Here is a 23,470-nt window from a genome sequence, read left to right on the forward strand (position 1 = left end):
GACGGCTCTAACGTTTCCCTCGCTTGTACGAGTTAATAGACCTCGGACATGTAACGCGCTGCGTGTCTCCAAAGAGAAAGAGAAGAAGGGATGATATGGTATATACACATGTACACAACCATACACGAATATACGACGTACATAAATGTATCCAATGAATGTACATGAATACATATATATACATATGTATATATACTAACAAACGTTAACGCGTTCGTCCTCATTCGCTATGGCCGATTACGAGGAATAATGAAAATCCGGACACACACGCGAAACGTACCGATGTTTAATACCGTACTGTTAATTGTCTCTGGCTCTTTCAATTACGTCGTTAGTCAAGCCAGTTAAATAGTCCTTCGCGAGAGGCACGAGGGGTGGAGAGGGTGGTGGGGGAGGTAGACGGAACGGAACAAAAAATAAAAGAGAAAAAAAAAGAAAATAAAGGGCGGCGGTGGGAGTCGAGAGAAGGGGAATAGAAAGGGAAAAAGGGTTGTAGGAGAAAGAGAGAGAGAGAGAGAGAAAAAAAATTACCTATGGATCAAACGGACCGAAGATAGTTCTCTGCTTCGGTTAATGGAGGACCCTGACACGGCCTTTCGATTCACTCGCTTTTAATTCATACCTTTGGATTCGAATCCGATTAATTAATCTCTGCCAACGAATCAAGCAAGTAGAGTCGCATTTGCCTCCTTCTCTCTCTCTCTCTCTATCTCTCTTATACTTTTTTGATATTTTGCTACTACCATTTAAAAAGTTCGTAACCACTTACGGGTTCTCCGGAGATATTATTTCAAGCAAATGATAAAAGAAACAGAAATATTGAAACAGAAATCGAATCAAGATTGTCCTCGTTCGATCGTTAAATTAATATTATTTTCTATCTCTCTCTCTCTCTCTCTCTCTCACTCTGTTTTGATGTTCTTTAATTTAACGATAATGTAATTGTCAGAGATGGTATTTTTTTTTTTTTTTTCTTTTTTTACAATGACGTAGAGAAAAATTGTACTCTTGTCCCACGAGATTTCTTTGATCTCTTTCTTTATTATTTTCTTGCTTTATTTTCAGATTAATTTATCCGCGGATTGGTTGCTGCTAATTTTTATGCACCAGGGAGATCATACGGTGCATAAAGAAGAATATCGGTCTCGTTCAATTGTAAGAAATATATATTTTTTTAAACAATATGGAAATATTATTATCAGAAATTTTTTCTATTCAATTTTTAAATTTTATTTTATACAAAGATTTATCTCGTTTTTATAGATGCGATTCTAAATCGATAATTTTTATATTTTCCTTTTTAAGAAATACATATATAGTTTATATACGATCGACCTAATAACATCGATATTTCTCTTTGGGATATCGCGCACCAACGTAATTTATTTTATTGGCGAAAAAGAAAGGAGAGAAAAAGAGAGAGAGAGAGAGAGAGGAGAGAGAGGAAAAGAGACGGATAAGTAACGTAAAATTCTTTCCAAGGTCCAAATTCCAATAACTGTCGGTAACACGTGGTCTATCGAAACAATAGGAAATATTTCATATACATATGTTACAAAAGGGGTTTGCTTGTAATACTGGTAAAACGATCAGAATTCGTTTTATATGTTCGATTGGACAAGCTTGGAAAGATTGACATTTGTTTAGTCTCTTCTCTTTCATTTCGATACGCAATATATACATAAATGGAATAAAAAAAGTGTCCCACGATATAACAGCAGCTCTTTTAGAGAATATAAAAACAAAAAAAAAATATATATATATATATACATACATACATATATATGTACGTATATATTTATTTTCTCATCAACGAATCACAACGTCGTTATCCATTTTTATTGGAACATAAAAGAAAATAAAATAAAAATGTGCAAAAAAGTGAGGAGTGACTTGGTGCGATTAGATGCGCAGACGAGACCAAAAAATGCTTCTTTCCACTTTCACGACTCTACGGATAAATAAATAACTTTTCGATAGCATGAGATTTAGGTTAAGAGATCAATCGATTCTGTACACATACGCATCCAATCGTATTTCCACTCTCCAATTCAATAAACCATTCTTGACGATAGTATCGAAAAGTTTATCGCATCGATAAGCTAGCGTTTTTCGTTCTAACTGCTTGCATTCTGCTTGCTACTATTGCTGCTGATGTTGTTGTTGTTGTTGTTGGTGGTACTTTTATTTTATTTTTATGTTTATTTTTATTTTCTATTCTATTCTATTCTAGAAAGAGAGAACGTTAGGAGTGGTAAAAGATCGAACGTCAAGTATTTTTCAAATAAGCTTTCAATAAATACAATTTGCTATGGCAGCATCGACGTATCACAAATCTTTTTTATTTTTTTCTTACTTTTTTTACTTGTTTTTTTTTGTTTTTTTTTTTTTTTTTCAATTTTTAGCACCAAGACTTTTCAGACTTTGATTGGAAATACTTGCTGATGTTTTTTTCTTTTGAATGATGATATTTTTCGATGATAATTATAGATACTACTACTTTTTCGAAGATTTTTATTTGGTGAATTTAATTTTGTACTATTTTACAAATTTTTGTTTTTTCTTTTTCTTTTTTTTTTTTTCATGGAAAGTTTATACAAAACGAGAGTCGAGAGATTTCCATATTAACTGATTTAAACAAAAAAAAAAAAAATAAAATTAAAATTCGAATAATAATACAGGACATCGTCTACTCCGAATATATACACACACAAAAAAAACAACAAAAAAACAATCGAACAAACAAAAAAGAACGGGAGAATAGTAAAAAAAAAAAAAAAATAAAAAGTGAAGAGAAATATTTTTATCAAGATCGAAAATTAAATAAATATTACAACAGGATTCATTTTCCATGGGTTTGTACGAAGGGGCGGCGCGACGATGGGACAGGGGAGGAGTCAAAAAAAAGATTGTACCACGATCCAACGGATTGTTGGTATGATTTTTGTATTTTTTTTTCACTTTTTTGATTTTTTTTTGTGTTCAGTGATACCAATATTTTATATCGTTTCGAATAATATTTCATGGATATACATATTTACAATATGATTTTATATACATATATATAAATATATATATATATTTCTTTTTGCTCTTTTAGATTTAATATAAAAATGTGAAACCTTCTCGATAATTATTATTATTAAATAATTAAATAATTATATAAATTATATATCTATATATTATATAATATATAGATATTAAATATAATATTTATATAAATGATATATTTTATTATTATATTATATATAAATATATATTATATTTACACATTTACATGTAATATATAATATCATTTTTAATATATATATTAAATAATTAATAAATAAAATACATAACTCATCGTGTTTAAAGATTAATTTGTATCAAACTTATTATCCTAGCGTCCCGAAAGAAGAAGGACACCTACTTTTTTCTATTTTATTTTTTATTTTTTTTTTTATTTTTAAAGCGTAAATAAGAGTGGGGAGAGAAAATGTGTGTTCGTTGGACGTTGAAAAAGAGTATCGCAAAAATTGAACAATTCGAACGGTGGCTAACCAGAAGAGAGTCTGAACGATTCATTCGACGAGATATAGTCGATCGAAAGAGAAATAGAGAAAACAAAAACTAAAGAGAGTGAGAGAGAGAGAGATAAAGAGAGGAATAGGTTGAAACTAGAATCAGTATAGTGGGAAGAACGAAAAAGTGCATGAGAGACGGTGCATACGAAACGATCGGAAAATGCGTCATTCAAATTTCGACTCGCCGTTCCAACGGGGGAATCCCTGAAGCGGAATGACGATGTTGCGGTATACATTCTCTATCTCTCTTTCTCTTGTTCTCTTGTTCTCTTTCTCATTCTTTTTCTATCTCGCTTTTATCTAACAGCTTTTCTTGCATACCTTGTTTCCGATTCAGATTCATCGTTTACGTTAATCCCAGTACTCGTAATAGGATACCGCAAGTATTCGCTCATTCGAAAACACTTTCAAGGATCTGTAATTCGTTCATTTTACTTTTTTCTAATTTATTTTTACAAACAAAAATACATGACAGTAGAATTTAGATGGATGTAGTAAATAGAATTGTAAAATAGAAAAAAATAGAAAAAGAATTCTCAAGTGATTGTAGAAAATAGTATTAATGAAAATCCTTTTTTTCTGTTTAGATTTGATGAACCCCCCAACTATCAAATGGTTGATGTGAAAAATTAGGAAAAAAAAGAAATGAAGAGGTATGATCTAAATTCTATTAAATTATATTTAAAAAAAAAAACACTTTGAAGTATCCATAATTTCTTCTTTTTTTTTGTTTAACAATAATACACAAAAGAAATAGAAAAAAAATAAAAAGCATTCTAAAAAGAAAACTAGCATATGGATTATCATAAATCATATTTCTGCATAGAATTTCATCGATCAAGAACCACCAACCCAACACCTTGCTAGTGTGAAGTAGAAAAGAATGAAAAGAATTGGAAGAGAAAAAGGGCATGAAGGAAGGGAGAGGGAGAAAAGGGAAGTTAGGGATGGAGAAGAGGGTTGTGGTAAGTTCTGGTTCGTTCTGGTTCGTTGTACTAGGTATTGGGGGGTTACTAATTAGAGAAGAGACCCGTTATTGAGAGTAAAGTGAGAGAAAGAGAAAGAAACAAAGTGTTAGTTAAAGGGTGGGGAGGTGAAGAGTAAAAAGGTGAAGAACAAGAGAAAAGATAGGAGATTGATAGGGCACGTACGACGTGCTGGATTGGATGAATGATCGATAGGTACGTATTTAGATAAACACGTTAGTGTGTCTGTGCTTTTATAAGAGACGCTTGCTTGCTCTCTTCTATTATCTTTTATCTTTCTTTTTTACTCTTTCTTTTTCTATTTTTCTTTTTCTACTACTACTACTACTACTACTACTGCTACTGTTGTTGCTGCTGCTACTGTTGCTTTCTCCCTTTTGTTATATCTCTTCTACGTTCTAGTCTTTTGTAACGTTGTTCTTTGTTACAGTACACGATGAAGAAGAGACACGTGGAAGCACACACCCGATATTTTCCACTTAATTACTCGTACGTGCTTATAATAAATTAGAAAGAGAGATAGTAGTGAAGATATTTATTTTATCTGATTGCGAATAGAAAGTGCAAATATCTTTCCTACTATCTTCTTTTTTTTGTGATTCATTTTAAAGTTTTCAATGAAATTTTGATCTTTCATTTAAATGATCCACAAACTAAATTAGAAACTAGAAAAATAATTAATATCGTGACGTGATTTAATTTATTGATTCATTTTGAAATTCGTGTGTTATCGAAAAAAAAAAAAAACAGAAAAGAAAAATGATGTGAGTAAAGTTAACTGATCGACGATAGAGAATTTTGTTTGGCCATGTAAAAATACTAAAACGCTTCTAAAATTTGGCGAATAGTGCGTATTGAAAGATTGCTGACATATCCATCGAATGTCCATAGTCTGACAGACGTTTAGACAGATGTCCGATTGTTCGATCGATATATGTCCATCTATGTCATCTTATACATTTATGTGATCATTGTACCACGTTCACTGTCCGTTACCAAAATATTCCTTTCCAACCCAAAAACTAAAGCCATACACGTATCCGACGTACTAGAAACAAATTTTATTATTTTTTTTTTTTTTTTTCATTTGTTAGGTATAATATATATTACATATATATATATATATATTATTATTATTAAATTCGCTTATAATTAAAATTATATTTATACGAAATAATATGAAATTTATTTAAACATATAATTAAATTTATTTGAATTTTAAAATACGAGGTATAGTAGATAGGTTGAAAAGTTTTAGAAATGATTTTTTTCTCTCTCTCATATATATATATATTGTTTTTTTTTTTTTTTTTTTAGGAGAAAAATCAAACTTTTATTTTTTTCCCATCTATGTTTTAATTACTTCGGTATTTAATAATTTTATTATTCCCATTAAAAAGAATGCTCTCTCTCTCTTCTTGTTAACGGGAAATGCTTTCGGCTTCAACAAAACTGAACGATACGCGTACATATGCACGTGTATTGTATAATAGTTTGATATATACAAATCATAATTGTTATAATTGTAAAAGTATGAAATAATTGTAACATTACTGACTATCAAGTATATACGCGTGCATGCATACACACACACATATATATAACACACATATGTAATATTATATAACGTTCGAAACATTACCAATACGGGGGATATAAAATCCTCATTAAAGCGGAGCACGAAAATATAAACGATTCAATTAGTTCCATCTGTAATTGCCATCAAAGCTTTTCGCTCGACTTACATTATTATACGAGATATATATCGATTATCAAGCGTACAATATCGACGAACATTTAATTCGGATTTTAGTGTTACATTATTCATGTAGATACAGAGAATTTCATGATTTTCAATGCACCAGGAGAGTTTATGACTCAAATTAACGTACTTATTCGTTTGCCGATCTGCCAAAAGTCTAATCGAACATTATTCCCATACTTTGTTATTCTTCTTCTTTTTTTTTTTTTTTCATATAAATATATTTATATTTTTCTATAAATTAATCCAAAATATTTTATACAGTCAAGTCAATAACGACGAAGTTTGACTCCGATTCGAAATTAAAATGTATTCCAATAAAATATTTCAATTTATTTGTGATCAATATTTTTAATAGAAAAAAATAATTTTAAAAATGTATGTAGGTGTTTCTTTAAGTATCATCACTCTTGTTTATTCAATAATTGCAATTTCTCGTATCCGAGGAAATGAAAAAAAAAAAAAGAAGGGATATTATATTGAGAAAGAAATAGAAATAAATAGTGAATGGGTGGTTCCACAATAAGCTAGTCAGCTTTCTCCCATAGCTTTCGATTCATCGTTTACGTCGATCACTATACCCTACTGCTACTACTATCCAGCTTGACACAATGTAAGAGCCCTTTTTCGTTCGAACGAACGAACGTACACGGATTTCTCGTTCGACCAATAACGTGGCAATGCCATTGCGTTCACCATGAACCATTCCTTTTTCACTTCCTCTATTTCTCTTTCTTTTTTTCTTTTTTTTTTTTTCTTTCTTTCTTTCTCTTTTCCTCTATGTTGGAAAAGTAGAACGGACGGATCCACTCTTTTCTCGCTCATTCGCATACCTATTTTACAGTCCGCAAAAAGAAGAAGAGAAAATAGTGACGGCGTGGTAGTGAAGTTTCTTTCTATTTTCTTCCTTTTTCTTTCTTTTTCATCCATTCTCGTTTCTCTCTCTCTCTCTCTCTCTCTCTCTCTCTCTTTCTCCTACTTTTTATCTATCTTTCTTTCTTTTGCTCTACGTGAAGCACGGATTATGCCAAAAGAGGATAAAGACTGCCATTTCACAGCTACGTCTGCCCTTTTATTACATCAACCTTTCATTTGTTTTTTACTCTTCTATAGACTCACCCTTGGGCCCAACTCTAGATCTCTGGGTTTTTTCTTTTCTTCTTTTTTTTTTTTCATTTATATTTTTTCTCTCTCTCTCTCTCTCTCTCTCTCTCTTTGTCTCTTTTTATCTTTATCTAGGAAGAGAGTATAGTGAGAAGGTACGAAGATTACGTTATAATTTTTGTAAAGCAGATGTTTCTAACGAATCTTGGTTTCTGAGAGAGTTGTAATAATACAGGTTTCAAATTGCTGTATCTTCTTTCTCTCTTTCCCTTTTTCTTGTTATATTTTCTCACACAATTTCTTTCTCATTTCTTCGTTTCTCTTAATATGTAAAAATACAAAAGAAAAAGTCAAAAAAAAAAAAAAAAAAAAAAAGAATATATATTATAACATTTCTATTTGATTTTTTCTAAAAGAAAATGATAAATTTTCTCATTTTCTAAGTTTCCATACTTTTTTCTTCTTTCTTTATTCTTGTTCTTTTTTTTTTTTTTTTATTCACACTCTACGCCCCCCCCCCACCCCACCCATCAGTTTCTCGCGAAATGTTTCTCTCAATTTTCCTGACTTTTACGACAATTGTCTTTCTCGTTTTAATATAAGCAACGCCGAACGATTTAAATTACGTTCCGAGTTCGACCGTAAGGTCGCTCGTTTACTTTGTGTGAACTTCGTGATTGCGATTTAACGAAGAGAAACCACGATTTCTCTCTTTCTCTCTTTCTCTCTTTCTTTCTCTCTTATTCTCTCTATCGTTTATTTTTCATTCTTTTCTTTTTCCATTTTGTCCTACTGTCAATTTTTTTTTTTATTCACCAAAGTCTACAAATCGTTTACTCTGTTACAAACGATCGATTGAAAAATCCTGAATGTTTTTTTTTCTATTTTTTTTTTTTTTTTTTTATTTAAAACTATTTCACGTGTTTATCGAATGTGCAAAATTTAGTCGAATTACTTTTCTTTATTTTTATTACCTATGTAATGTCATTATTATTAAACTCACGATAATTTCGTTGTATTTCATAATTCATTTGTTCCAATCGGTACCGGTGGAAGGGAGGAGATGGGGGAACGGGACAAGCAGCTTACAGGTACATACGTACAGCAGGGGGGGGGATAGGAGGAGAGAGCTTGATTATCAAATATATTCCATGATAAAGCTTGAAACTGGATAAAATCGAATGGTTTCATAATATTTGATCTCTCCTACCTATCTTTAATTTCGAGAATATATTATTAATTTTCCAAAAAAAATTCTACTATATTATTATTATTATTATTATGATTCTATACCGTGTTCAATGTAACAATTTCAAAATGTAAATGCACGCGATACAATGAGAAGAATAAAACGGGACTTTGCCCCTCCCCCTTACCACCCTCTTTCTCATCCATTTCTCCCCTGTTACTCTCTGTTCACGAATTGGGAAACCCATGTTTGATTGTACTTAAAATAAATCCCTTTCACATTAAACGAATGAACGATTACAAATTCGTTAATCGTACTTATGATATTTTTATCCTCCCTTGTTCTCTGTCTGTCTCTCTCTCTCTCTCTCTCTCTTTTCATATTTTTTTTTTTAATCACGATTTGAAAGAGGATTTGAATAATTTGCGTATAAAAAGAAATTTCTCGGATAAGTAGCACATATACAATGTACAATATACCCTGTCCCTTTTTCCCTTTTCCACCTGATCCTCCTTCTCATCCCATTTAATGCAATATCATCAACTAATTTGACTATTCGATGAATGCGAAATGAATTCTCATCAGTCAGACAATTAGTCCGAACAAAAATCCAATTTCATTTACTACGTATATCTATATATACAGGATGAAACTTGATTGTTCCATCTTTTCCAATGGTTCTGGCTGGTTCATAAATGAATTTTTTTTGTTTTTCGGTTTGTTTTTTTTTCTCTCTCTTTTCTTCCTATGCGAATATTTTTTTATCCTCCCAATTCACTTGGGTGTACACGTATGATGAAATAGAAGGAAAGAGTGGGAGAGATTCCCAATGGATCAAAAATGATCAAAGAATCGACATGTTTTTAGATAAAAATACGTGTCTGTCGTGAGAAAAAAGGTGTGAAAGTGTAAACGTTAACGTTCACTTGAGTGAAAGTATAAAAAAAAAAAAAAGAAGAAGAAGAGGAAGAAAAAAAATGTTTGATCATTGTAGGGGAAGGTGGAGGAGGAGTCAAATAAAATTTGTGGCTAACGACATCGGTTGACAAACGTTGTTCCAGCCTAAACGAGGCCGCATGCACCGGGTACGGGTATCGTTTGCCAATATGCGTTGTTGGCTCATCGTATACCCCATTTTTTATTTCCACTACCCTCTCTCTCTCTCTCTCTTTCTCTTTCTCTCACACATATACAAACATACATACACATTCCTATACGCCAACACACATAGTTTGATTCCTTTCTCTTTTCCACGTGGTACCATCCCTTTAGCACGCAACGTGCCAACGACACAACGAACAACCTGGGTATACCAACAGAGTTAGGGTTTCGTTAAAGGGTTAAAGGTAGTGTTAGAGTGAGATAGGAAGATGAATTCGAGCAGAACATGCTTTGCTAGTCTAAACATGATTGCGATCACCACGCACGTTGCCAATCGCATTGTAGTTGCACGCCTCTACGCGATTCCTGTTCGCACGCGCGTACTCACGCAATCGGACTGTTAATTCGTTCTAATCGACGAATACGTGTTTGTATATATATGTATGTGGATGTGTGTGTGTGAGTGTGTGTGTGTGTGTAGTGGACAATCGAGGATACGCGAGAATACTCCGAATTTCTCTAGTAATGACGATAACGCTTTAGATAGATAACGTTCTCTCTCTCTCTCTCTCTCTCTTTGGATATCCTAGCAAGAATTCGTAATCCTTGTTTCTTTGTAAATAAATTTATATAAAATGAAAATTATTTAATAGGTGTTGCAGTAAATATTGTTTTATTTATTTGTTGGAATAAATAGAAAATTCGTTTTTTATAATGTTAAAATTAAATTGTTAAATTATTACATATTATAATTATTATGTTTATTATTTATATAATAATTTAATTATTATATATAAAATTATGCATATTAATGTATATATTATATAATTTTAAAGAAGTCCGGAGTAACTATAAATTTATTGATTTAATCAAAATTAAACAGTAAAACATTGAAAAATATTGAAGTACGATGATTAACAAAAAGTACAGTTTAATAAAATATATTAGTTGAATTGTTATTTCTAAAAATATCAAATCACTTAAATCAATACAATAATCGTTAAAATCATTTGTCTTATCGTAATCCTTGTAATCCATTTTACAGACGGATCATTTGATAAACTATGTCGTCGTCCAAAGTCAATCGTTTTCTTAAAAGGACACACTTTTTCGATAAGAGCAATTAAGTCGAGAGACGCAAAAAGAAAAAAGAGAAAAAAAGTAAAAGGGCAAATAAGAGTAAAGAAAATGAAGAAGAAGAAGAAGAAGAAGAAGAAAGCAAAAAAAAAAAAGTAATAAAGTAAGCAGGAGCAAGTAAGAAGGATAGAGAAAGAAGTAAAAAAAAATTGAGTGGCATTTGGACAGAAGTAGGAGGGGATGGAAAGGGTGGTAGGTAGGTAAGTAGGTAGGTAGATAGGTAGGTAGGTATAAAAGGGCGACGCGCGTGTAGAAAAAAAAAAAAAAATAAAAAATGACTAAGAAGCTTCCCTAAGAAAAAGAAGAAGATAAAAAAGTAGAAGAAGAAGAAGAAGAAGAAGATGAGAAGTAGGAAAAGGGAGTAGTAGGAGGAGATAGGAAAAAAAAGAAGAAGGGCTAAGGAGGTGGAGGAGGAGGATAGAAGAGAGAGAAAGAAACAAGCAAAGGAAATCACGGAAACCAATCTCTTGGCACGTCAGCACAGTGGAGAGAAAGAAGCGCCTTTTCACCGAGCAAAATCAAGCTATCTCGATTCACGGGATATCATCTTCTTCTTCTTCTTCTTCTTCTTCTTCTTCTTCTTTTCTTTCTTTTACGATCCAAGCTGAAGTGGTGCTGCGACGACGATGAAAAAAAAATATATAAGAAAAAGAAGAAGAAGGAGAATGAGGAGGAGGAGGAGTAACAGGAAGAAAAGGATCTTCTTCCAAAAGGCGCATAAACAATCATTCTGTTGGAAGGACTTGGCCCTGGGGGGAGAGAAAAAATAAGAAGAAGAGGCTTTGCGTGGCTGCAGTTAATTTCTCCTTCCAATAAATTTTTGTTCAAGTGCTACCTACCACCCTTCCTTCTTTTTCCTTTTTTCCTCGCACTCTAATTTTCACTTTCTCTCTCTCTCTCTCTCTCTCTCTTTTTATTTCTTTTTCTTTTTATTTTCTACGGCTTTGTACTTGCTCCTCTTTTTTTCTTTCTTTATTTCACACTCATACACATACACATACACATATACTATATTTTTCTCTTTATCTTCTCTTTTATCGTCGAATTATCCCTTAAAACTGCTACCGGATTTTCCATCTCGTTTCTCTCTTTCATTCCCTCTCCCTCTCCCTCTCTCTCTCTCTCTCTCTCTCTCTCTCTCTCTCTCTCTTCCATCGCTGTCAAATTAACATAGTTTCCCTAGTTGAATTTAAATAGTGATCAGGGTTGAACGTCACTCTCCTCGTCGTCCCTTTCGACTTTTGGTGTCGGTTGGAAGTTTCAGAGAAGGCTCGGATAACCCGAATTAACAAGATTCTTTATACAGGTATCACGTCGTAATTGGATCGAGCAAACGAGAGAGAGAGAGGGAGAGAGAGAGAGAGAGAGAGAGAAAGAGATAGCATGCAAGCTTGAATCTTCGTACTTGAAAAGCTGCACGAACGTCGGTCATTCTTATGTTACTCGAGCGGTTCCCGTATTCGTTTTCACGTTGGTGTCCGTCCTGTCCGTCCCCTTTCCGACCAACCCCCGTACGGTTATCCATCCGTTAGGTTCGTTCATACTTTCTCCATATCTCTCTTGTAAGTTTTACTGCACGTTAGTGCAGCTGAAACCCGATATACGTCGTTTCGAGCAAAACTCGATCGAGATTCGCTTTTGATTTTATTTCGAAGTTTCATTGAACGATAATATCGTTGTACTTATCATCTATATAGTACGATACATATAGATAGATAAATAGATAGATAGATAGATGGATAGATAGATGGTACGCAACACATTAAAGGAGTAATTAGACATTTAATTTACCTTTAATTAGATCCTATTGATTTTTAATACCTTTTCAAAAGTAGAATTATCGAAAAATATATATTTAACTATTTAACAACTTCATTCTGTACACCCACCCTTTCACATCACGAACTCGAGTGAGCTCGTTCGATCAAATTATTATTTGAATAATCACGTAATGTAATATCAAAGCTATATATTCATATATATATTTATATAGGGTACTTCAAAATAGGTGGTCATAAATTTTCAATCGATTTCATAAATTCGCAAAAATTAATCGTATCGAATACGTATGATCGGTAACGAACACGTAATTCTTATTTTAACGTAATTAAACCGATACCTAAAATTATGCACGCATATTTTGTAACACCTTCTATATATTTATCATGCTTTATCGAAGGTGAAAAGTTCGTTGTACACGCCTCCCTTTCTTTCTCTCTCTCTCACTCTCTCTCTCTCTCTCACTCTCTTTTGTATACCCCGCCCCCTTTTTTCTCCTATTACCAAGCTTTGGTATTTGCTTTTAATATACGCTTATGCACTATGGCTCTCTTATAATCTTACGTGTCCTATTTATGTAGGATACTACTTTCGACTCCGATATACCCGTTAAATCACTGCGATTTATTAGCTGGCTCGAGTAACTCTTTAATAATTGGGTCTCCGATCTCTCTCTCTCTCTCTCTCTCTCTCTCTCTTTCCCTCTCTTTGGGTGTTGAGAGCGATGCAATCGATATTACTTGCGGTGTTAAACCCATTGTGTACTAGTGTGTAAACACAACTCACATATAGGTACATATATATATTTGCATGGGTGTTTTTATATATACGTATATTATATAGACTTTTGCTAGTGACTAATTGGCTACATTCTATTATTGTGTTTGTATGTGTGTGTGAGTTCGTTTGATTAAATTTTGTTTTTTTTTACTTGATTTTTATTTTAATTTTAAATGCATGTTACAGTAGTACCTTTATGAATATTCCATATTTAAATAGTAATAGTAATAATAATAATAATAATAATAATAATTTTTTTCTAAGGTAATGTAACTAGTCCAGTATTCGATGAATCGATAAATTATTCATATTGAATGATTCATTTTAATATTCACGTAACGTGTCAAATTTTGTAAGAACGAATTTAGATCAAGGATCGAATTACCTTTCTCTTTTTACTTTTTTTTTCCTCAATTTTTAAATTTCTTTTTATTTCAATTTTAATTTTAACACGCGAATGTTTCGTGATTAAATAATAAAGAGAGAGAGAGAGAGAGAGAGGAATGAATTATTGTTTTATTTCTTTTTTTTTCTCTTTTTCTTTTTTTTTTTTTTTTTTTAAATTACGTTATACATTTAATCAGGAAAAATTTCGAAGGGAAATCGATGAATGATTTAAATATCGGATGGTACCCTTTAAAATTCCACACGCAACGTGTCGGATAACTTCGAGGGTCGAACTTAGATTAAGGATTTGAAGGATCATAACGAACTTCCTAATTTGAGTGGCCACTCGAGAACGTTCCCTTTTCACCCTTCACCCTTTTTTTTTTTTTTTGACGATGGGAATCTAGTAATAGGTATTACTCGTTGAATACGAAGTTTCAAGATTCGAACGCGTCGATGCGTTCCTAATTTTATCGAGCTTGCGATTGCGAAAAAAAAAAAAAAGGAAGAGAAAAAGGGGCCAGAAAGAAAAAGGATAAAAAGGGGGAGAAAAAAGGAGGAAGTACGTACTGTAATAAAATTTAAAAAAAAAAAAAAAAAAGAAGAAGAAGAAGAAAAAGAAGAAGATGAAGGATGATATGAGAAAATGAATGTGAAAAGAAGACATTTTTTTTCATCAGACCAGTCTCGACGCTATTTTTAAGGGAACGGGGACGGGAAGGGTGGTCCTACGAACATCGACATTTTCCAAGTTAAAAATTACAAAAGGATTCAAGTCGAGCTTGGGTATGGTAGGAGCTTTTCTGTATGCCTCTTATTTCCCTAGAGTACCTAGGATACTTTAAAACGATGCAAAAGAGAATCTCCCGTGTTATTTTACTTTATCCTTTATTTTTCACCTTTTATTTTTCTTTTCATCGTCTTCTTTCTTTTATCATATTTTGTTTCTTTCCTTAATGAAACTGAAAAGAAACATAATCAAAAAAAAAAAAATAATAAAAATAAAAGAAAGAGAATTCAATCAGTGGAAAAAACATATTCAAGTTAAAATAACAAATCATACATTTGCTTAAAACAATTCTACAATTCTCGTAAAGATATATATATGTGCATAATAGAAGTGTAATAAAAAGATTAATTGCTATTAATATTATTTTTTCTAGAGAGAAGGAGAAAGAGAACGTAAGGTGAAAATAAATGAGGTGAGAGATCGAAAGTTCTCTCTCTTTCTTATTCTGTACTCTTTTCTCGGTCATATCTTTGCACGCGAGATTTCATAAAAATGTCCGAGTTTAAAAAGATAAACGTACGGTATAAGGTTTATACATATATGTATGTATGTATGTACATATATATATATATATATATATACCTAGGTATTTCCGTAGGTTCGTGATTTACATTTCGATACTATAATTTAACCGTCCATGGAAGTTCCTCGAGTCTCATCATTTTCCAGACGGCCCCACAGTCGAATATAAATCTCGTACAAAGAGTATCGATATACCGTGTGTCGATTCTCGCCTTGGCCCATTGCTCGTAACGTTTACACATACATACGTATATACATGCATAGATTTATGTAGAAAGAAAGAATAGAAGGAACTAACTGAGTTGGGTAGTGAAAGAAAAATATTCCCTGTGAAAGAAAGAAGTAAAAAAAAAAAAGTAGTAGTAGTAGTAGTAGTAAAGTGAGGACTCGATTCAAGTTCGATAAGTAGAATAAGCTGATTCTAGTTTTCGTTTGAAGAAAGAATAATGTAATAATGTAAAATGTGCTAGAGTACAAAAAAAAAAAAAAAAGAGGTGACTAAAAGAAAATATACCCATGTGTCACAATTTTCGTCTTACCACGAGCCAACCACATTTTTATCCCTTTTATATTTGCCAACTACTTTACAAACTTCAACCGAACACTTTCATTCCACACAACGGGCTTTTTTTTTTTTTTTTTTTTTTTAACACTCGCATACGTAACACGAGTTAACACACAAACGACGTGTATGCAGACATATACTTACATATATATATATATATATATATATATGTTAAAGGATAGATATACATTTTCGAATGGTATTATGTAAAAGTTCGAAAGGTAAAAGTTTAGCGGAATACGAGTGAAAAGTTTTTAGGGGTACTATCGGTTCTCTCCATTGAACTCAAATAATTATCGTCGAAGATTGTGGGAAAGTTAAAGGGTCGCTTTTAAAGGTGGAAATGTATACGTGAAAATTGTGTTCTTTATTCATATTCAAAGAAATAGTTTGAAAACAGTCTCGTAATCATTTTCGATCATACTAAGTAACGAAAATTTAAAGAAACTCCGTATACGTCGATAAGTTGAAAAGTTTTCCTTTTTATTTTATTTTATTTTTCTTTTTTTTTTTTTTCGTTGAAAGACCAACAAATATACACGATGGTGGTAGTTCTAAGGGGAATGAGGATTGAATCTTTCGAGAAAATTTAACGATATCGACGATATCGAAAATGCCTACGAAAGATGGTATCTTCTATTTGTATATGCGAAAAGTTTTGTTGGTACTTATGGTAAAGAAAAGAAACGTTCAGTGGATGTTCCGATCTTATTGATTGCATCTTTACAAAGTAGTAAACGTGTATGCTACCTCGTAGATGAATGTGTGTGTGTGTGTGTATAAAATTTTATTACTACGTTAAATTTATTCGAAAGATTCGTGAAAAAAAAACGTATTCTACTCGAATTTTGTTTATTTTCTTTTATTATTTTTTTCTTTCAGGACAAGTAAAAATTCACGAAAGGGATTGTACGAGAAAATTTGATGGTTAGGTTAAAGGATTGAAAATAAGGATAGGAAGAGGGTGTGGGAAGGGGGGAGGGAGAGGGGAGGGGGGTGGGGAGGGGGTGGGGGTTGGCCGGAATGCAGTAACGTTGGTAAAAAGCTCCATTAGCTACGCGCGTCGAACTAATCAAATATATCGATTAACGGTGGACCACTACGAATGAAGGATTTCTGCGGTATATCGAGTGAACCATTCTAGCGAATGGTCTGTGTGAAATCTCTATTTTCACTGGTTTCCAGTTTCCCCACCCCTCAAACTCCCATTTTCACGGTTCTCGCTCGCGTCGTGTCATTCTATTGAATGATTTTCGATAATCGATCCGATAGTGAGATTCAAGCTCAAAATTCAAAAGGAAACAAAAGAATATTACTCGGTTGTTTACTATCCTTTTATATTGAATTAACAACAAATTTTCAATAATAATTTCTACGAGAAGAGAGACAAAAGAAACAAACAAAATCCAATATACTTCATATGATAAGATAAATAAATAAATAATTAAATTCTCATTGTTTTAGCATTATTTTTTTTTTTTCATATACATATGTTTCATTAGATTGTTAATATTGAAATAAAATATTAAAAGTCCATGAGAAAATAAATATTATTATTATAAAGAAAAAAAAAAAAGGAAATACCAATAAGTATCGTACCAATTTAAAATAAAAATATTTCATTTTATATTCGAGTTATAATGAAACGTGCACATATTAATTTTCGATCTACAAAACGTGATATTTTTTCTTCCCCCCTCCCCCCACTGGCAAACAATAATAGCAATAATAATAATAAGACAAATGTATAATATAAATATTTATATGCACTTATATTATTTCAAATATAATACAATATGATATACGTAATTACAGGTATGTTCAAGCTATAACAGGATGCACAAAAAAAAAAAGGAAGGAAAAATTAAAAAATAAAACACAGTAAAAAGAAAAAAGGTAGGAAACAATCGTTTGGTATACTATCGTATGGTAGTTGTAGCAAATTAACATCACAAATCACTAGTCGGTTGGTTTGGTCTCTACGATATGCGTTTTCGCACGTTCGGTTCGGTTCGGTTCGTTTCATTTCCGCGTGTGAAGGAAAGAAGAATTCACGCGTAATACGAGTCACTGAGCTCGATTCGCACGCTCTCTCTCTCTCTCTCTCTCTCTCTCTCTCTCTCTCTCTGTCTCTCTCTTTTTATCTTTCTGTCTTTTTCTCATTCTCATACACATACATGTATACATACATACATATATATATATATATTCTATACTAACCGAGCTCGTTCGAGATAACATTGAATGGAAAACGAAGTGATAGAAGAGCCACACTTTATTCCTTTCTGACCATGCTCCATAAAACCGTCGCTCGTCGGCCCATATTTTACGCCGATCTCTTTCGTGTGTCGTCCGTTATCGAACATTTGCGAAAACAAGGACCAGTCGAGCGGAAACTCCAAACAAGTATGCTGAATTACATTTAAGAGAGAGAGAAAGAGAGTGTGTGAGAGAGAGAGAGAGAATGAAGTACGTACAATATTCCAAATATTCGATGCATGCATGTGTGCTTGCTCTGGAAGAAACCCATACAAACAAAAAAGTCCAAATATTATCTACGTGAGATTCACGTTAACGTATAAATCGTGTTCGAGTTATTAGACACCTTTTTTTTTTCTTTTTTTTATTATTAGATTTTATGTTTTTTTTTCTTGTTTCAAAATTATTCAATTTATTAGCGTATAATATTCTCGTATTAATTACGTTTGATTTATATTTATTATTATATATTTATTACTAGAGGGGTGCCCCGCCACACGTTGCTGTGGCTCACAATTAGTCCGATACACACGTCTTTAAGTCGAACGAATTACCTTATATCGCCATCTGTTAGAATCTTATCGAACTAACAGAGATAATCATGACTCTTTGTTAATAAACAAATAATTAGCAATAAAATAATAATTATAATAAAATAATACTCGTATCTTTCAAGTTGAATGGATGAAACTGCACACAGTGTGCAAAATTTTATTAAAATCGGTTCAGTAGTTTAGGAATCCATTGCGGATAAACAACGTGACACGTAATTTATATATATTAAGAAGATATTATTTTTTGTAATCTTTTATATATAAAAAAAAGAAACAAAAAAATTGTATAAATATTTGTGCAGTGTATATCACGAAAAGAAAACTAAATAGATAAGGAAAGATATATTACGAAGTTAGGAGAAAGAAGAAGAAGAAGAAGAAGAAGAAGAAGCTTCGTAATTCTCCTTCCTTAGATTCTCCTTTTCACTTTTGCCTATCTCGAATTTCCTTTGAATGTCGGTAATTCCGATTCGCATATCGATCCCATCTCGAACGATGTAATAAACGTGCGACCTCGCGTTAGCAAGCATACATTCATACATATATACATACATACATCTACTTAGATACCATGGAAAGATATTAAAGTAAGTTTCCTCGAGTAAGAATTCTGAGAGTTTGGAAAGAGATTTTTCTTTCTTTCTTTCTTTCTTTCTTTTTTATTTTTCGACAATTTTATTTCCATATTCCACTAACCGCATGAAATTTTCAAAAGTATGATAATTATGTTGGATCATAGCAAATGTTATTTTTTTTTCTTTTTCTTTCTTATTTTTGTTGTTGTTTTCCCTTCCGTAAAGTAACGCGATTAATTTCTCTCTCTCTCTCTTTATCTCTTTCTCTCTTTTTCTTGAAAATTTATTCCGTGCGATTTAATTGCACTATTATCTCGACGGATATAAAATTTGTGAAACTACGAATAGATATGTATAGTAAAAGAGAGAAAGAGAGAGAGAGAGTGTGAGAGTGAGTGAGAGGGATACTCACACCTGTTCTAAATAAAATAACACAAATACACATGCACACATACACATACCTTATACATACATACATATAGTACCGTAATCGAGAATACGTTGGTTAAAGTATCGATTTGTTTTGTGATAACGAGAATGCTTTATACACGAGCGAGCATTTAATTTTAAATGTTAATACGGTGAAGCGAAGAGGGGTTAGAGGGGTTTGAGGGGGTTGGTGGGACCGATGTTTAATAATTGTTACGACGACATATAATATGGACTTGTTAATTGATAATAGAAACGAGGAGAAGCTCGTTATCGTTATCGATACACGGATCGGCCAACTTTGATGTAACATTTTCTAATAATACTTGCGAATACGAGAACATAGAGAATATCAATAACTTTGTTACAAACGAAGACGATATTATACTACTATTATTACTATATACGAAATGTTATAAATTTAATTATAATTTTTTGTTGTTTTTTTTTTTTTTATAGAAAACAAACGATATGGAAATTTTTTTCCGGAAGGATAAAAATAAAAAATAAAAACATGGGGGAGGAACATGAACAAAAAGTTTTTAAAAAGACAAATTGAATCAATTTTTATTACGTTCCGAGTACCATTCGTGTTGTCTACTATTTATAATTAAATAGGACTCGGATGTAGAATAAAAAAAAAGAGAGTGAAATTGAAAGAGAAAGAAAGAGAGAGAGAGAGAAACTTTAATTAATATCTTTCGTGTCTCCCTCAACTTAATGAAATGGCCCTTTATACACCCTTTTCCTACCCGTAATTCTCTCGCCTGTTGCTCAACTATTCGACTAAAACGAATAACCAAATAAGCAACAAATTCTTTAACAAAGATTTCTCAAACCTGCTGCTGCTGCTACAAAAAACAAAACAAAAAATAGATTTCATTTTAGAGATTGTAACAAATCTATATTTTATTATTTTTATCTACTATAATTCTTTATCTCACTAATATTTTTGAAGAAAGATCGAAAGGTTATCGACCAGGATGAACAATCCTTTAAATTTGGTCACATCGATTTAAAGACTCACCCCCTCTCCCTTTTCCCATAACATCCCGCTGATTCTTCTTAAAGTTAAAGAAGGGTAATGGTGGAAGGGGTAGGGGGTAATAGTGGCGACTAAGCGTTGGTCTGAACCTCGAAAACCATAGTAGTATTACTAGTAGTAATAGTAGTAGTAGTAAGAGTGAGCAATGGTGGTGGTTCAAGATGGGTTGAAAAGAGGATAAGGGTGACTCGAGGGAAGAACTTGGATCGCGTTTCGCGGGAGTGCAAACGGTTAATGTTCGATCGAAGGTAGATAAAAGGAAATAGATGAAGAAAGAAAGAATGAGAAAGAGAGAGAAAGAGAGAGAGAGAGAGACGTCTGTAACAATTCTGAACGTCTCGAAGGTTATTCCAAGCTGAACGATAGCACCAGAAATAAGTACTGTTCATCGATAGAAGAAGGAAGAGAACCTCTTTCTTTACCCCTCCATCCCTTCACCATAGAAACCCTATTTTCTTCTCTTCTCCCTACTCTTCTATGCTCTCTTTATCTTATTTTTCTACTTCTTTTCAACCATCGGACACGGGAATTGGATGTTGGAGATAGAGAATCGACAGTACGATGGTTTAACGTTTGAGAGGGGGTTGTGGTTGGGAGAGATGGTAGTATAGGATGGTAGTACGATGGTACTTAGAAACTATTCTTTACCGCGTATTGACCATGGGTAAATCAATCAAAGACAAGTCGTTTTTGACCTTTACGAATCGGATTCTTCTTCTATGTCGAATGAAACCATGCGACAATGATGTTTCCCCCTAAAGCTTGGCGTTTTCGACTAAAGCTAACTGTGCTATATATACACTATTGGTATGTGTGTATGTATTGGTAAGAAGGATAGAGTGGAGAGTAGAGAGAGAATAGGAACATTGTTTGTTCGATCGCAATTACGTTCTCCTCGTTGTCCTGGTTTCGATCGTTTGTGACCTCTCTCTCTCTCTCTTTCTCTCTCTCACAGACATTCACTCATTCTATGTTGCAATTTCGATAAAGTAAAAATTTTATTCGGGCTAGCTGATGATAAATTTTAAAATGGACCACTTTTAAAGGTATTCATATTGAAATAAATAATAATATAATATTTTATCATGAATGTATATTATTATTTTATATTTTAGTAAATAAAATATATTATCGTATTTTATTCTCTCGCAATATATTATATATTATATATATATATCATATTTTATAGATTTGTTAAAAATTTAATTAAAAAAAAAAAAAAAATGTAAAAACGTTTTTATGGTTTTAATGTATTATATAGAATATCTTTAATTAAACATTTCAATTAATAGATCAATCCAATCAAATGATCAAATATATATATATTATATCAACTTGTATTATTTATGTATTTATAAATAGAATACTAAATTTATTCCTAGGTACATTAGAATAAAAATGTTCAAATCAATAATTCGATAGAAATATGTTACTGTGTAAACACTTGAAATAAAGTCATTGAAATGGAATGTTATTTGTTATAGGTAACACTCGAAATGGTCAATATGTAAATTATGCAATAATAGATATCTATTTATTTTATAGGGACACATCTGGCTGGCCTCGCATCGTATCGCGGAACGAATAAAGCTTTAGGCAAAAACATAATATAGGTACACAATACGTTAATGTAAACGATCCTATTGTTATTGTTTACACATTAGTATTGTCAGACCAATGTTATATGTACTCTAGCCCGAAGCCGACAACTTCAGTTCGACATTGAACCTTCCGGCGAAATGATCTCAAAGCTGCGTTATTACATATATATATATATATATATATTCTATATGTTGTTGTGTGTGTGTACTTGTTTATGTGTGTGTGTGTACTTTGGAAACTTTGATCTTTCTACTAAAACACACAGGTGTATCTTATCGGTACATACAAATTAATCAAATTAAATCTTTTAAGCATTAATTATATTTCAAATTAATTTAATCATATTTTTGTTTTAGATTTGTTCGAGAAGTAATTTCACTTTCATGAATGATTATTAAATAGATGATTATATTTTGTATTTAGAATATCCCTAAAGGCTTTTGGAATGATAGCCAATTATCTAATTTGTTAAATTTAATTTATCAATAATTTCTCACCTATTGTTATAGATTTATTAATACATTTATTATAGCAATGTTTGTTTACAATTGAACGACTTCAACGTTTTGCATCTTATTGATAAAAAGTTAGATAATAGTTATAACAGATGAATAGTTATTATTTATTTTTTTTTGGGGGGGGGGGAGGTTAAAAAAAAGAGAAGATAGATCAGTTTAATTAGTTTGGTCATTTGTTAGAAAAGAAATAAACGATTGTAGAACATCGTGTCGTTTATCCGATTGCAATTACACGATTTAGATAGTTTTTTCTCGTTACAGAACAACCAATCTCTTTCATCCTTTCGTACGAAAATCTTTTAGAATTTCAATCGATTTCTACAACACACACACACATACATATATACATGATTACACTTGTGTAAGCATAGATTGTAGAGATACGTGAAAGGGTGGAAACTAGAATCCTTGTGAGTTGAAACGAAACGCTTGGAGAAAAGGAAAGTGTTGACGATTTCTCGAGGGAGATTCGAGAATGCAAGTTGCAAGTAAGACAGAGAAAGAAAGAAAGAAAGAAATTTATATAGAAAAAGAGAGCGAGAGAGAGAGAGGGGGGGGGGGATTAAGGGAAAAGAAAGAGAAGAGATGCAAGGGATTTGTAGAAAGTGTCGACTCGTTGTCGTGGCCGCTTTTCCACTTTTTCTCGAGCCTTATTTAATAAGTCTCGCTAAAGTTCCTACGAAATACGTAGAAAAATAGTAAACAAAACAAACAAAAAAAAAAAAAAATACGAAAAAGAAAGAAAAATAAACGATAAAGAAATAAAAATCGATAAGATGAATAAAATTAGCAGAGATTGAAAAATACAGAGATTTGTAAATTT

At 32.1% G+C, this 23,470-nt stretch overlaps 1 protein-coding gene and 1 long non-coding RNA gene across 2 annotated transcripts in view; one reads left to right on the top strand and one right to left on the bottom strand.

Moving 5' to 3' along the window:
• The window catches only part of Toll-6 (Toll-like receptor 6), a 90,119-nt gene that overhangs the window by 13,951 nt on the left and 52,698 nt on the right, over positions 1-23,470 (bottom strand).
• On the top strand, positions 1,065-10,478 carry LOC149032948 (uncharacterized). The gene is made up of 3 exons (XR_016176132.1): positions 1,065-1,155; positions 4,151-4,216; positions 4,390-10,478. It is a non-coding gene; the product is annotated as an uncharacterized LOC149032948 (long non-coding RNA).

The sequence above is a fragment of the Polistes dominula genome, unplaced genomic scaffold (assembly GCF_049000335.1).
Source record: "Polistes dominula isolate Pdom_NZ unplaced genomic scaffold, Pdom_raw_medaka contig_31, whole genome shotgun sequence".
Taxonomy (NCBI): domain Eukaryota; kingdom Metazoa; phylum Arthropoda; class Insecta; order Hymenoptera; family Vespidae; genus Polistes; species Polistes dominula.